Here is a 16,694-nt window from a genome sequence, read left to right on the forward strand (position 1 = left end):
TGAATGTCGTTTAGTAACGAATGCTAAATTTAACGAATTTTACAGATATAACGAAAGATCCGAGTTAACGAATGCATTCGATCTTATTGACGAATGCATCCGAAAACGAAAATTTTTTTAGCCTATGCATCCGAAAACCGAATATAACGAATTAACAGCATTCCGAATATTCACAGAACCGCAAATTTTTGAAAACGAAAATTAGGAAAATGAAAAGAAAGGAAATTTTGGGTTCTGCACATGTCTAGCATATATAATGTATAGTCACATAGCTTCTATGGGGCCCAGTGGTTGAGCGGGCCCACTTAACATTACACTCTTTTTTTGAAAAGTATAACAAGTTGGAGCACTATTATATTAGTTCTCTAATAAATGGCTCCATTATCCATTTAATTAATTATCACCACTCACGCTGCTGCTGTAGTTTCCTGTCCTTATGTGTTGGGGGGCCTTCACATTTTGTTTTGGGGCCCAATGTATTTTAGTTCTGCCCCTGCTACCAAGCCCTGCCCAGCACAGTTCCGGTGGCACTGCTTTCTAGGTGAACTGCTAATTCTGCAAATAGATTAAGCTAATTTAGACAGGGTTCCTGTACGTTAATAAAATTGTGGCAAACTCCTACTCACCCCCACCCATGTGCCCATCTCATTATTTCATTGAAATTGTTGATATTTTCTATACAGCTCCACAGTATTTGGTTTTAATCCCGTCAATCTTTGTGGACGCGCTCTGCTTGTTACAAGAGGAGCTGTTCTCAGCAGCAGGTGCTGAGAGGAGAGAAAGAGAGAGGAAGGGAGGGAGGAAGGGAGGAAGGGAGGGAGAGACTGGAGGAGAAGGGAGGGAGTAAAGAGGAGGAGGGAGGGAGAGAGTGACAGTAAAGAGACACACAGGAGAGAAACAGGGGGAAAGGAGAGAGACAGAGGGGAAGCAGCAAAGGAGGGGACCACAAAGACCTGTCTGCCCTATTATAGTGGACATTATACAGGTAAGACCTTCTGGTCATATGCATCATTGGTCTGGACTGTTCTGGTTCTGCAGCATCAGGTAGTGCTGTGCAGGGTTTGCTACAACTCTGGTTACTCACCCCCCATCCCCTTTTCTTTTCTAACCCATGCTTCTTATGTATGGCAGATGCCTGATTTAGCAGAGACCCTTTCTTTAAGGATACCTCCTCCCACTGCCTGAGTTATGTCACCCATAAGATTAGAAGCTGGTTTAAGCAGCAAAGCCTCCTGGATCGCCTTCTGGAAATGATTCTAAGATACCGAATATAATAACATGGTCATGCAATCCCATGCACCAAGACTGGTTCTGCTTCTTGTGTTTGGAGATTCAATGCTTTGATCTACCCAGAGATGTGATTTGGAGGAGAGACAGATGGTGGGCACAGGATCTGCCTAGGAACATGAATCTAGGAATGAAAATACCCCAGAGGCCATAAACATTCATTGTATGAGAAAGCATTGTAGTGTTATTATCTTCATGGCTTCAGCGTATTGAATGGTTTATCATCCAGAGATAACAATGCAAGTCAATGAAACAGTCCTCAATAATTGCTCCAACTGCTTGCACTCTAGTTACATTGTGGCCCCTATGTAATAGTGTTATTCCTTCTATATCATTATATATTATTTAAATATTGTTTAATAACAACCTCTGCAAGCAATGTATCATGTCAGTTTCATGCATTTCATATAGTTATTGTATCTCTATTAGTGTGTGCATATATATATATATATATATATATATATATATATATATATGTATTAAGAAGACAATTTCTGCCTTCATTCATGCTTCCTGAAACTGGGATATCTGAGGACAGTCTTCCAGGCTCTTGGTCTTTCAAGAAGCAGGATGGGAGTGGCTGAGTGACTCTTTTCTTAAATGCTTCAGGTCTGATGCAGATGGCTGCTGATCTCGAAATAATACAGATCTATCCAGGTGAATGGACCTGCTTACACCATAGGGCACGGTAGCCTGATATTCATTGAAATGGTTAAATATAATACAAACAGGACAAAGTGAAAGAAAGGAATCGGGTTAGTCAGAAGAAGACTAAAGTTAGGCATATTTCCAGAGAAGAACAGGTGTCCAATGTAGCACTGCTGGATCCTCAAGTGCGAACAGTGACGTCCTACTGAGAATAATGCTATGGGAGCAATAATAGTGTCAAATGTTGCTGAGAATCACATTAGTTATGTTTCTGGAATGTATCAAATATGATTGATAAACAGATTTCCCAAAGTAATGATCCCTTTGAATGAATTCATAAGAATAAGACGTTGAGATGTCAAATGTCTACCTACTCTCTCGCTCCTGACTGATCAAACTTGTGTCTTTGGTGTCTTAAGATTGTGTACTGATCGTATTCCTCCCGGTCTCTCATGACATCTAAAGTATAAGTCATTGTGAGGCAGGTATGACAGAATGGTTTGCTGTATACCCTGATCTGAGATAAGAAGAGGCATGGTGGTAGGGCATTGGCCTTCTGTAGAGGTGTGCTCATAACCGTATGTTCTTTCATTATGAAGTCAACCATGCTTGTACCGTGTGCTCCTGGAAATAATCCTGTCACAGTCCCTGTCAGCAAGATGCAAGGAGGATGGCTTTACATAGCGATTTGATGTGAGTGGCTTCCACTGGGTGAGGTGGATATTGGAACTGTGGAAGTCATCATTCCGGTAAACAGTGGACCCATGAGGGACAACAAACTGTTGTAGAGGATTTTTTTTTTTTTTAATAGTGCATCAGGATGGTTGGATCAGCTATTGTATGTTTAAATGTTATGCTGTAAATATAATCCCTATAGGAGTGCTAAGGAATAACCTCACTCCCCTGAAGTATTAGGTTCAGGCTCAACTGACCCAACAGGTTCCCTCCGGTTGGACCCATGCTCGAGCATTATAATGGGCAAATAGAGCCCTAGTACTGTTTCAAAACTACAACTCCCAACATGCTCGAACAGCCTTTAGCTCTCTTCTGCAACAGCTTGAGGCACCTTGGTTAAGATACACTAACTTATACTTTGGGGAATCTTCCTGATGTATACTGACCAAAATATTGTGTAAACATAGCCTAAGGGGGCTTCACACACAGGAAAAACACTGCAGCTTTTTAATTCAAAATGTACAAATGGTCCACATTGCCATTGTGCTCTGTTTTGTTCTGGGTCCACTTGGCTCTTTTTTTGCGCCGAATGGCTCAAAATAATTTGGAGCACAACTGACAGCACCGGGTCACCACCGGGTCCTGACAGAACCCATTGACGTGAATGGCGTCTGTCAGCGATCCAGTAGTTTACCAGAGAAAAAATATATAACATGCAATATTTTTTCTCCGACGGAGCTCCATATAGCGGAGCCATGCGGCAATGTGAACCTTAACTAAGACTTGTTGTTTCTGACATATCCACTTCTGGCTTTGGATCAAAAAACTGCAGTGACATTTTTTTCAAAAAATGCTGCATGAGACCATTCTTTGTTTTTGTTTTGTTTTTTTATCCGTTTTTTTTCCAGAAAAACACCACTATATGTGGCTTTTTGTGGCTTACATATGGGCTTTTGTTGTCATTTTACTTTTTGCTGCCAAGTAATAACAGTGTAATATGAAATGCACGACATGTGGAGTACTTAGTATAGTGGTGTTCAAGGGCCAATGTTTTTTCTTTTTTTTTTTTTTCTTTTTTTATAAGCCATTCTCCATTTTAAATCATTTTTCCATTGATTTCTTGATAGGAAAATGTATATTGTAGGTTTCACTAAATAAAAAAACACCACCAAAAATACTGTATAAAAACTTTTGGTAATTTATTGGTATTTGTGGTTGACATGTGACCTGTATTGGTGACATTATGACTGAATTGGAATATGTAAAAGCTTGAAATGTAATTCTCTACTGTAAAGAGGTTCATAAGTCTTACAGCAGTGTCCTTGCAAGTTTGGAGAACTAAGGGTTAGGGTGAAGTAGATTAGCAGTAATATAGTAACATAGTTCATAAGGTTGAAAAAAGACCAGAATCCATCAATTTCAACCTATATCTCTAATGAGTCCCTACTGAGTTGAGACCTAGGGATTTTTTTGAGTCACAAGAGTTTTTTCTTTAAGTAGTAATGCAGTATAACAAAACTTACTGCTCCCGGCTTTCCTCATGAATGGAGGCGTGTCGACCACAGCATCGGCTCTATGGGTATCTCCAGCTTTCCCAAAGAGATACATGGAGGGGGCATGTTGGCTACAGCTTTATGCCATGGACGACAAACTGCATTCATGCAGACAGCCGCGGCATGGAGTGGGAGATCGTGCATAGGGATAGGTTGTGTTATACTGGATTACTCCTTGAAATATGTTGAATAAGTATAAATTGCAGGACATAGCAGATGTTCTGGATGTGAGAAATAAAAGAAAATAGTGTAAGTTCATAGCTTAAAGAGTTTCAGAGCAGTGCTAAGGGGGATTTACCTGTCTTTAGAGCTGGTGGTCTGACATCATAGACTTCCCCAATGTGATCTATGTCATATTGACAAGTCATAACATGGTGGTGACTGACTTTTCCATTTAAGGACTTGACAAAACTCTTTACCCAAAGACATATAATGTCTAGTGGCAGAGCTGTTGATAAAGTCACTAAGAAGATGTTCACACTGTGTTTAAGCTTCATATTTTTTGATGTAAAACTTCACAATACTATTGCCATAGAGTGGCATGCCATACCGTTTGACCACAGTGGAAAAACAACATGTACTTTTTACTTTACTATACAATAAAAATAATGTATGAAAATGCATTCCACCAGACTACAAAAAGTACAGAAAGACACTCTGTTGCTCTATTGCCTCTGTCAGATGAATGGGGCTTATGTTACATATAGCATGTTGGCTGAACATATTTACCCAAAGGTAGTGTAGATATAGCCTTAGATTGCAGCCTCAAATGGGTTCATACTCCTGTAGTGGCCCATTGGCTACCAGTTCTAAGAAGAATTGTCTGCCAACAAAGTCCAGACTTGACAAAGATTCAATGAAAATAATGGATGGCAAAAAAAAAAAAAAAAAAAAGTTCCTTAACAGAGGACTATAGCTATTAACAAATGGGGTATATGAAAGTAAGTTTTCTAAAGTAGACAACCTCTTTGGTCAGTAAGACCCTAACAGTTATATTACTGAATGGAATTGTATCCTGTAAAGCAGCGACACAGAGAACAAAAGTTCTAAAATAACTTAATTTTTTCATAAATTCAGATGGCCAGAGTGAGTACTTTTAAATTTGTGTTTATTTTCCTTACTTGGTTATACATGGAGATGCCTGCAGAAAAGGTAAAGAATCTTTTGCCATGCACTCTGTAAAGCTACATGGCTTTCAGGCCACGCTGTGGATTTTCAATGCAGAGGGTGAAGCTTACCCTAATCCAGACCATGTACATATTATTTTGTATGCCTCCATCACCTATACTTATCATAAAAAATACCTCTTTTCAGTATCTCACAGTGTTAGAAATCCTCTCAGGGGAAGGGGGCGTGTCCCTCCCTTGTGGTGGTGAGAGGTGATTGGTGTGTCTGATCATGCAGCCTTGTCCATGAGTCATCTCTTGTCCATGACTCATGGACAAGCCAGATGCTGCTGCAGGACTGCTAAGTGTCTCAGTAGCTATAGGGACCCCCTACTAATGGGTTTTTAGATCTAACAGTGCCATTTAAAAAGGGAATTCCTCAAATGACAAACATGGAATGTTAAAATATTCAGCCATGTATTTCCCCCTAAGGGATTGGTTATTTGGTGTCAAAACCCTGGGATCCATCAGGGACATCTGTGATTAGTACATAAAATCCGCAACAAAGTCCAAAACTGGAATGTAATAGCTGCAGATTTTGCTAAAGATTTGCTGACAATTTGAAGCAAAATCTAACATAGATTTTTTTTTTGTCCATGTGTTAGACTGTAAACTACTTGGTATACAGTGTATACAACGGTAGCCTACAATGCCTCCTGTCATATACCATAGTTACTGGAAAGAGTCTGTCTTCAGCCATTGAAACATCAATGTGCATGTTCTGTGTGTTGCATGCCAAGGCACAATGTCTAAGCCCTCATGTAATATAATACTTCTTCTATTTCCATTTTATAGTGAATCTTTATTCACTTTTCCATTATATACATAAATGGGCTTCCACATTTCTTCATTCATTCATTGTGCAAAAAACACTCCCACATTTTAGAAAATAAGCAAAAAAAGGGACGTATTGGTCGAAAAATAGCAGAACTGTTGGAGCACGCTGTTAATAAATAGAATAAAATCCATTTCTACATGCTTTTTTTAACCAAAATTTAAAGGGAACACACAATAATACGTGTGTCAGGATCCGGGTTGGCGGAGGGTGAGGACACTGGAAGTGGTTCCTCTGTACCAGAGAGGTGATGGCGTGGGCCGTACCAGGGGAACGGAGTCTAAGGGGTTACTGGTATTCACCAGAGCCTGCCGCAAAGCGGGATGGACTTGCTGCGGCAGGTAACCCCCAGGTCGTTCCTCCCAGTAGCGACTCAACCTCTCTGGCGGCTGAGATGGCGCAGTACAAAAGGACAAGGCAAGGCAAGGTCAGACGTAGCAGAAAGGTCAGGGCAGGTGGCAAGGTTCGTAGTCAGGGGCAACAGCAGAGATTCTGGAAACACAGGCAAGGACACACTGGAACGCTTTCACTAGGCACTAGGCAACAAGATCCGGCAGGGACAGGAAGGGGAAGTGATGTTTTATAGGGAACAGTGATTGGACTAGATTGGGCCAGGCACCAATTAGTGGTGCACTGGCCCTTTAAATTTCAGAGAGCCGGCGCGCGCGCGCCCTAGAGAGCGGGCCGCGCACGCCGGGCAGGGACAGGGGAAGGACGGAGCGGGTGAGAAGAGACATGGGATGCGATCCGTGAGCGGGCACGTCCCGCAGATCGCATCCCCCCCGGTGACAGGCTAGCAGCGCTCTCGGTCAGCAGCGCCGACCGGAGCGCTGCAAGCAGAGTAACGCCGCGAGCGCCCCGGGGAAGCAGCGGGACCCGGAGCGCTCGGCGTTACAACGTGAGGCTCGACATTTTTGTGTCCAGGGCATGGACATCCAGCTGCCTGCTAAGCCTTGAATCCTTTTCCTTCTTGATCATTGATGGCCATGTCACTTTGTTCTCCTTGTCTTTAAAAATTGTTTCACCATTTGCTATTAAAGAGACACTAAAGTCTCCTTTCCTCCAAGAAAGCTGTGTACAGTGACCCCCCCCGACCTACGATGGCCCCGACATACGATCATTTCAACATACAATGGATAGCCGTTTACGGTGCCCCGTGTTGTCCGCTGACAATCACTTACCTGTCCTCGGGGCTCCGTAGCGTACTCCTCGGGATCCCCTCCATCGCCGGCGCTCTCCATCGTCGTCATCACGTCCCATCATCCAATAGGAGCAGCATGCATAGTGACGTGATGGCGGTGACCGATAGCGACGTTCTCAGGCAGCAGAGACCTTCCCGGAGCGTTGGGGACACCCCGGGGACGCGGCAACAGCCATGGAGGGCGACATCTAGGGCAGCGGTGACGGTCCGGAGCGGCGGGGACAGGTGAGTATAACCTCCAATACCAGTGGTCTTCAGCCGTTGGCTGTCCGGGCATGCTGGGTGTTGTAGTTTTGCAACACCTGGAGGTCCGCAGGTTGTAAACCACTGTCCTATACTTTACATTGCACGGATCCCTCAACATACGATGGTTTCAACAAACGATGGTTCATTTGGAACGGATTACCATCGTATGTTGAGGGACCACTGTAGTTGAATGAACTGTATAGTAAGGTAGAGGGTGACCACAGGAAGTCCACACAATCCCATGCTCACTATATTATCTTTCACATCTCCATATTTTCTGACCTCTTTTCAATTCCTTTTGAACAATGAGAGTTTAGCAGAGAAAAAAAAGAGTGCACCCGCTAAACTACCGGATCCCCGACTGACCCCATTCAAGTGACCCAGCAGTGTACGTTGTGTTCTGACCCATTCCAGGGTTCATTCTGCTCAAGGGGGAAAAAAAAGATCCAAATGGACCCTGAACGGGACTGGAGACAACGTCAATGTGAATTTAGCCTTACCTGCATGACTTCTCCAGTGCTACTCTATTCAAAGGGGTATTCCGCTGGAAACATCTTATCCAAAGGCATGCCCGCCACTTGAGACCCCCCGCGATCTCCGGCGCCCCCCTGTCATTCAGTGCACGGATCGAACTCCGCTCTGTGCCCGATGACTGGCAATACAGGCCTCCACGCCCCCTCCATTTACATCTAGACATGAATGGAGGGGGCGTGGCGGGACGTCCCAAATGCGGAAGCTGCAAGCTTCCCGCTGCCTGCCTGGAAATTGGCGGGGATCCCCAGCAGGACCCCCTCGATCTAACATCTTATCCCCTATCCTTTGGATAGGGGATAAGATCTTTCAAACGGAGTACCCCTTTACGCTCCTTATCCCAAGTATCGTATGGGTCTGGAGGAAGAGGAGGCCTAGAACCCCCCGTGATCTTGGGGTTTGAGGGAAAGGACTCTTAGCAATCTGGCTTTTAATCCCCTGTCCTGTGAATAGCTGACAAATGTATTTAGTAGGGGAAAAAACGGAAGAAAACTTTCTACAAAGTCAAATGTAGAAACAGCGCCACCTGGTGAACAAGTGTATAGTGTAAAGAAATATTCCGGTCCAGATGTCAAACCTTATGTATAAAAATGTCGAAATGTATTCAATAGCTAAAATACACATGAAATAGCAATACTTATGATTGCGTAAGTAAAGGTGTAAACGTAAAGTGGTTCTTTGATGTTATATTTAATAAGTCGAAATGTATTCAATATCGAAAATACATGAGTAATAGCAATACTTATGATATTGTTAGTAAAGGTGTAAACGTAAAGGGGTTCTCTGATGTTATATCTGTGCCACCTAAATCATATGGTACATATAGCAGTATTGTAAGTTAAAATACAATTCTTTGGTTTGTAAGGAACTACTGGTTGTTTACATACATCAGTGTTTCTCAACCAGGGTGCCTCCAGCTGTTGCAAAACTACAACTCCCAGCATGCCCGGACAGCCGAAGGCTGTCCGGGCATGCTGGGAGTTGTAGTTTTGCAACAGCTGGAGGCACCCTGGTTGAGGAACACTGATGTATGTAAACAATCAGTAGTCTCATACAAACCAAAGAATATAACTAGAGATGAGCGAACTTACAGTAAATTCGATTCGTTACGAACTTCTCGGCTCGGCAGTTGATGACTTTTCCTGCGTAAATTAGTTCAGCCTTCAGGTGCTCCGGTGGGCTGGAAAAGGTGGAAACATTCCTAGGAAAGAGTCTCCTAGGACTGTATCCACCTTTTCCAGCCCACCGGAGCACCGGAAAGCTGAACTAATTTATGCAGGAAAAGTCATCAACTGCCGAGCCGAGAAGTTCATGACGAATCGAATTTACTGTAAGTTCGCTCATCTCTAAATATAACACAACAGCCTTGTGGCAGTCAGATTGCAGCGGTCGCTGTTATTTCTGATAAATGAGGCTCTTAGATCCAACATGTGTCCATCTATATTTGTCTTCTGTTCATAAGGAAGATAAATATGTAACCAAAGAATCTCCTCCCTGCGTGTCCTGAAGATATGTGAAAGAAGGGAATGAATATTATACAGATTCGCCCTGGTCCAATCTAGAACTGACCTCCTCATAGACACTGATCAGATTAGTCTGCACACACCCATGCCAGTGCTGTGTTATAAGGTTATTCCAGGAAAAAAATAATTATATCAACTGGATCCAGAAAGTTAAACAGATTTGTAAATTACTTCTAGTAAAAAAAAAAAAAATTAGTCCTTCCAGTAGTTATCAGCTGCTGAAGTTAAGTTGTCCTTTTCTTTCTGACAACAGTGTTCTCTGCTGACACCTCTGCTTGTCTCAGGAACTGTCCGAAGCATTAGGCTAGGTTCAGACTACGGAATCTCCAGGCAGAAAATTTCCGACCGGAGATTCCGAGTGCGGCCGGCGCTGACTGAATCAACCATTCACTACACATTTTAGCAAGCGGAATTTCCGCCTGCAATTTCAAAGCGAAATTGCAGGCGGAAATTCCGTAGTCTGAACCTAGCCTTAGAGGTTTGCTATGGGGATTTGCTCCTACTCTGGACAGTTCCTGAGACAAGCAGAGGTGTCAGCAGAGAGCACTGTTGTCAGACAGAAAAGAACAACTCAACTTCAGCAGCTGATAACTACTGGAAGGATTAAGATTTTTTAATAGAAGTAATTTACAAATATGTTTAACTGTCTTGAGCCAGTTGATAAAAAAAAAAGTTTCTTTGCTGGAATACCCCTTTAACGTCAATGGACGTAAATGTACGTCATGGTGCGGTGTGGTACTTAACGCACCATGACATACATTTACAGTCTGCCATGACCACTAGCACCAGAGCGGTGCTCGTGTCATGGGCGGGGGACCCACCGGGGACCCTCCGGTAATGGCGGACATCCGCGATTGCACAGATGTCCGCCATTAAGCCTTCAGATGCCGTGATCAATACAGATCACGGCATCTGCCGCAGTGCGGTACTTTAAATGGATGAGCAGATCGCACGCAGCGCTGCCGCGGGGATCCGATCATCCAGCATGCCAGCCTGAGGTCCCCTCACCTGCCTCAAGCCATCTCCTGGGGTCTTCTGCTCTAGTCTGAGATCGAGCAGACCAGAGCAGAAGATCAACGATAACATTGATCAGTGCTATGCCCTATGCATAGCACTGAGCAGTATTAGCAAATTATTGCTATATATAGTCCCCTATGGGGACTATTAAAGTGTTTAACCCCTTAACGACGCAGAACGTATATTTACGTCCTGCGCCGGCTCCCGCGATATGAAGCGGGATCGCGCCGCGATCCTGCATCATATCGCGTCGGTCCCGGCGCTCATCAACGGCCGGGACCCGCGGCTAATACCACACATCGCCGATCGCGGCGATGTGCGGTATTAACCCTTTAGAAGCGGCGGTCAAAGCTGACCGCCGCTTCTAAAGTGAAACTGAAAGTATGCGCGTGGAATACGGTGGAATCGCGGCGTCCCAAACAGCTGATCGGACACCGGGAGGGCCCTTACCTGCCTCCTCGGTGTCCGATCGACGAATGACTGCTCCGTGCCTGAGATCCAGGCAGGAGCAGTCAAGCGCCGATAATGCTGATCACAGGCGTGTTAATACACGCCAGTGATCAGTATAGAAGATCAGTGTGTGCAGTGTTATAGGTCCCTATGGGAGCTATAACACTGCAAAAAAAATGTCAAAAAAAAGTGTTAATAAAGGTCATTTAAGCCCTTCCCTAATAAAAGTTTGAATCACCCCCCTTTTCCCATAAAAAAAATAAAACAGTGTAAAAAAAAAAAAAAATAAACATATGTGGTATCGCCGCATGCGTAAATGTCCGAACTATAAAAATATATCATTAATTAAACCGCACGGTCAATGGCGTACGCGCAAAAAAATTCAAAAGTCCAAAAAAGCGTATTTTGGTCACTTTTTCTACCATTAAAAAAATGAATAAAAAGTGATCAAAAAGTCCGTTCAAAACAAAACTCATACCGATAAAAACTTCAGATCTTGGCGCAAAAAATGAGTCCTCATACCGCCCTGTACGTGGAAAAATAAAAAAGTTATAGGGGTCAGAAGATGACATTTTTAAACGTATAAATTTTCCTGCATGTAGTTATGATTTTTTCCAGAAGTGCAACAAAATCAAACCTATATAAGTAGGGTATCATTTTAACCGTATGGACCTACAGAATAATGATAAGGTGTAATTTTTACCGAAATATGCACTGCGTAGAAACGGAAGCCCCCAAAAGTTACAAAATGGCGTTTTTTTTCGATTTTGTCGCACGATTTTTTTTTTCCGTTTCGCCGTGCATTTTTGGGTAAAATGACTAATGTCACTGCAAAGTAGAATTGGCAACGCAAAAAATTAGCCATAATATGGATTTTTAGGTGGAAAATTGAAAGGGTTATGATTTTTAAAAGGTAAGGAGGAAAAAACGAAAGTGCAAAAACGGAAAAACCCTGAGTCCTTAAGGGGTTAAGAAAAGGTTAAAAAATAATTTGAAAAAAAGTAAAAACATATGAAAAATCTTCTCACCCAATAAAATGTAAATCATCAGTTTTTCCCATTTTACCCCCAAAAAAACGTAAAAAAAATTTGTAAACATATTTGGTATCGCCGCATGCGTCAAATTCTGAACTATCAAAATATATTGTTAATTATCCCGTACGGTGAAAGGCATCAGGAACTGTCCAGAGTAGGAGCAAATCCACACAGCAAACCACTCCTGCTCCAGACAGTTCCTCACTGTCCCTCCTTAACGAAAGTCACGCCCCCTTCCCATAGACTTTGGTTGAGGGGCCGGGCGTGACATCACGAGGGGGCGGCCGCGAACACGGAAGCCCGCACACAGCGTTTGGAGTAATGAACTTCCAGACGCTGCGAGTGGAGCTCCGAAAGGCAGGGCAGTGCACAACCCCTTTAAACTTCTTATGGAACAGTCTTTATAGTTATGCAGTTTCTCTATAGGCAACCGGGATGCAGGATACCTCACAGGCTTGCTGGGACTTGTAGTATTAAGATGATTTATTCAGGCCACTGTGCTACTAATTGTATTCTTGAGTTGAGTAGTAGTCACTAGAAATTGTAGATAGAGCTTTATAACTCACGTTTTGAAGTGGCTGCAGGTTCTTTAGGCTTTGGCCTAGATGAGATGAATTTAGTAGGTGCAGAGATTGTGCTTGCTTTGTAGCCAGAAACTAAGAGGAAATAGAGCTAACTGAGAGACTACAGCCCCTTATATACTAGGGGGGCTGGACTAAAGCCCATTGGTTGCAAAGCCTGTAGGTCCTGTACCCAGGGAACTCTGGGTACATCACATTACAGTAGATCACATGATCCAGGAAGGTCCTATATATTTGTACAACTTTATATACAATGAACAATATGCGTAATACATTTGCAATGCATTTATAGAAGGTGAGCAAGGGGTGAGCCCTGCAGGAGATCCCTATGGACTGCAGGGACTCTTCCTGAGGGGACTTAGGGATGGTACAGGACCATGTCCTGTACCGGGATACCACATGTAGGTAAGTAGTCAGATATCCAGGCATAAAGTTAGGTATCCCACCCTTCCCCGTAGGTATAGGCAGCAGAGTTAACCCCCTCCCCTTCCCTGCAGGTACAGGCAACAGAGTTAACTCCCCTTTCCCTGTAGGTATAGGCAGCAGAGTTAACCCCCCTTCCCTATAGGTATAGACAGCAGCGTTAACCCCTCCTCTCCCCTGTAGGTATAGGCAGCAGAGTTAACCAATTGACAAAATGAGAGAAGGGTGTAAACCATTGGCAAGGTTAAGGGGATCTAGAAGCAACCCATCCAACAAAAAAAAAGACATTCGCTCATCTTAAGATCAGTTTTACTCGCTCAGTGGCAACCATCCTGGCAGTTTTAGTAGTCACAAAGTTCACAAATTTGGCAATTTTTACATGAGGAACAATTTTTCTGGAAAGTTTAAACAGGTTCTTGGGTGTGGCTCTGTCTTAGGCAACTGGTAATTTATCTCAGACACAGGCTCTTATGTACTATTGGAGTTCTGCGTAAATTTTGGTGGAAAACAGTATGGGGAAATGCATTTCATTTATTAACCTTTCCCAGCATGTATAAAACATGAAAAACAGGAAAAACTGATGGTAAAAGTAAATAAAAGCCACAGTAACATACTTTACAGTTCCTTGAGAAGGTTCTCAACCTTCCTTTTTTGCTGCCTCAGTAGGTCCCACTGCTATCTGTACAGGGGCAAATCTTGGCATTCAATTACTTCTGTCTCTGGGTTTCATGGCACCACTTTCATTGTTGTGGCCCAGCTATATTTCTGGAGCACAGCAACCATGCAGGTTTTATCAGCCCAAGTCTTTCTCCCTGTTGTAATGAGAACACAGTCCACCCATCTACACTTTCTGCTACATGGCTTTCCAGTTCAAATCAAGCAGCATGGTCTTCAAGGCCTGGACCTCCCCAACTCCATGCTGTACAACTGCATTGTAGAAGCCTGTCAACGTTACAAGTAAAACGTGTGTATATAACGGGTGAACTTCTATAGTGTGAAAGGAGCCCAATATCTATATACAGTACACATAGACAATTTCTGCATATACCCCACACTCGGTTCATCAGAAAATAGCTGTAAAATTGCAGCCATAGTGCGACACAGTATCAGATAATTAAATGCCACATGTGAACATAGCCTAAATTATCACTACATTTCAATGTGTATTTACTAGTATTGATCAGGTGATAATGCACAAGCTGAGCAGTGTTTGCTTGATAAGTGCTGTTCAAGACACCTGTAATTATGTGTGAATATTGCCTGAGCTTATGTATTTGATAACCTTCTAGGAAAGAAATGATCCTTCCCTGAGAACATCTCAATCACCAGTTGTCCTTCAGACCTATGTCATGAACAGAAGGTGCAATTTTTAAAAATTTTCTTTTACTGAAAACAGGGGAGAAAATTGCATACAAACAGTTTACTAAAATCAAGAAAAGAAAATAGCAGTGCAGAGGAAAATTACTATGATATCCTCCAAAATCCACAGCAAGGCTCTTGTTCTGAATGGTGGAGCATGGAGCTGACAGACGCCATTCAATTCAGCTGCATCTGTGTCTGGAGGATACTAATACTACTGAAAGTGGCGGTCACCTGGAGATCCAGGACACCGGGGGAAAAATCCAGGGCTTGCACCCTGAATGCTCAGTGCTAGCAAGGACCCTGGGTCTATACATCTAAAAGGGTTGTTTGTTTTGGTGACAAGGTCACAGATTTATGTAATCTTATTTCGATGAAAAGAACAATGTCTGCAACCATTCTGCTGCATGTGAATTCACTCTGAACATATGTTCGCACACAGTACACAGAATGGCGATTATTCATTAAAGGAGTACTCCAGTGCAAAATAACTTATCCCCTATCCAAAGGATAGAGGATAAGTTATAGATCGCGGGGGGTCCGAGCGCTGGGCCCCCCCGGGATCTCCTAGACGGGGCCGCGGCAGTCTGCTGGAAGTGAAGTTTCGTCCCCAGCAGAAAGCCACGGAAGACACTCCCCCTCCATGTATCTTTATGGGATTCATGGAGGGGGCGTGTCGGCCGCCGCATCATGCGGGGACGGAAAGCCCCCTTTCCTGTATATTGCCGCGGCCCCGTACCGAAGATCGTGGGGGGCCCCAGCGCTCGGACCCCCCGTGATCTATAACTTATCCCCTATCCTTCGGATAGGGGATAAGTTATTTTGCACTATAGATGTCCTTTAAAATATTTTCAGCTTATTGCAAAGGGAAAATGGGCATAATTGTTTTTGTAAGATGCAAGCAAGAAGAAATCTGGAGGCACTCACCACAGATGTGGTGTAAAAGTCTCTCTTTTTTCCACAAGGAACTTAGCATCTGATGAAACGCCAGAAGGGGCGTGAAACGGCTGTTACCTTTGTTGGCTATCAAGTTTTTTAACCTACACTTTGTGATGCTAAGCTCCTTGTAAAATAAAGAGAGACCTTTACGCTACATCTGTGGTGAGTGCCTCCAGAATTCTTCTTGCTTGCATCTTGTTTAAAGCTATACCTACAAGGATAGAGCATCTCCAGGATTGTATATTATACCCACCGATGTCCATGACATAACGTTCCTCATGTGCTATAGAGTACGGTAACGCACAGTGACTATGCCGACCGCTATACCGCCTTGTGTTACATAATTCTTTTTGTATCTGTTTTTTTTTCTTTTTGTTTTTTTATCAGCTTAACAAACTAAGTGGCTCAGTGAACAAAACAATGACATTTTGGGTCCAGGACACTCCCCAGATTAGGGCTGGGCGGTAAATCGGTTCATACCGAATACCGAAATTTTTGTGCTGCACGATATGAATTTTAACCCATACCGCAATACCGGTTTGGCCCCTCCCCCTTGGGAACGAATGAATTATCAGCCCAGCGCTGCGCTGTCCCTACATCGGGGAACTAATCCTATGTGACCCCTGAGCGCTGTTCTGCCCCCCAATTTATTATCAGCCCAGCGCTGTCCCCATTAGGGTACTACTCACATGTCATCCGCATGCGCTGCCCTCCTCATCCTGTTTGTAGCGGCCGCTGGCGCTGACACTCTATACCAGTGGTCTCCAACTTGCGGACCTCCATATGTTGCAAAACTACAACTCCCAGCATGCCCGGACAGCCGTTGGCTGTCCGGGCATGCTGGGAGTTGTAGTTTTGCAACATCTGGAGGTCCACAGGTTGGAGACCACTGCTCTATACTGTGCGGTATCCCTATGCCCGGCTGCAAAAAATAAACAAAATAAACTTTAACTCCCCTCCCGTTGGTCCGGTACCGACCTCACTTGTTTCCTGTGGACGGGAACGTGGGACAGCCGTCAGCCTATCACCGGCCGCAGCGATATTCCGCATCGGCCGGTGATAGGCTGAGCCCACTGTCATGTAAGAAGCCGGCTTCTTACATGACAGTGGGCTCAGCCTATCACCAGCCGAGGCGGAATATCGCTGCGGCCAGTGATAGGCTGACAGCTCTCCGACGTTCCCGTCCCCAGCGTAAGGCCGACGTAGGTGCGTTAAAGTTTTTTATG

The 16,694-nt window shown here is 43.8% G+C and overlaps 1 protein-coding gene across 3 annotated transcripts in view; it reads left to right on the forward strand.

Annotated features, from left to right (window-relative positions):
• Nucleotides 1-890: 890 nt before the first annotated feature.
• SMPD3 (sphingomyelin phosphodiesterase 3) overlaps nucleotides 891-16,694 on the forward strand; it is a 175,464-nt gene continuing 159,660 nt past the window's right edge. The window contains exon 1 of one of the 3 annotated variants that reach the window (XM_056526418.1): nucleotides 891-985. The gene's annotated coding sequence lies outside the window, so the exon portion shown is untranslated. The remainder of the gene's footprint in view (nucleotides 986-16,694) is intronic. The other 2 variants (XM_056526419.1, XM_056526420.1) reach the window with 2 other exon arrangements.

Source organism: Hyla sarda, chromosome 6 (genome assembly GCF_029499605.1).
Source record: "Hyla sarda isolate aHylSar1 chromosome 6, aHylSar1.hap1, whole genome shotgun sequence".
In the NCBI taxonomy this organism is placed as follows: Eukaryota; Metazoa; Chordata; class Amphibia; order Anura; family Hylidae; genus Hyla; species Hyla sarda.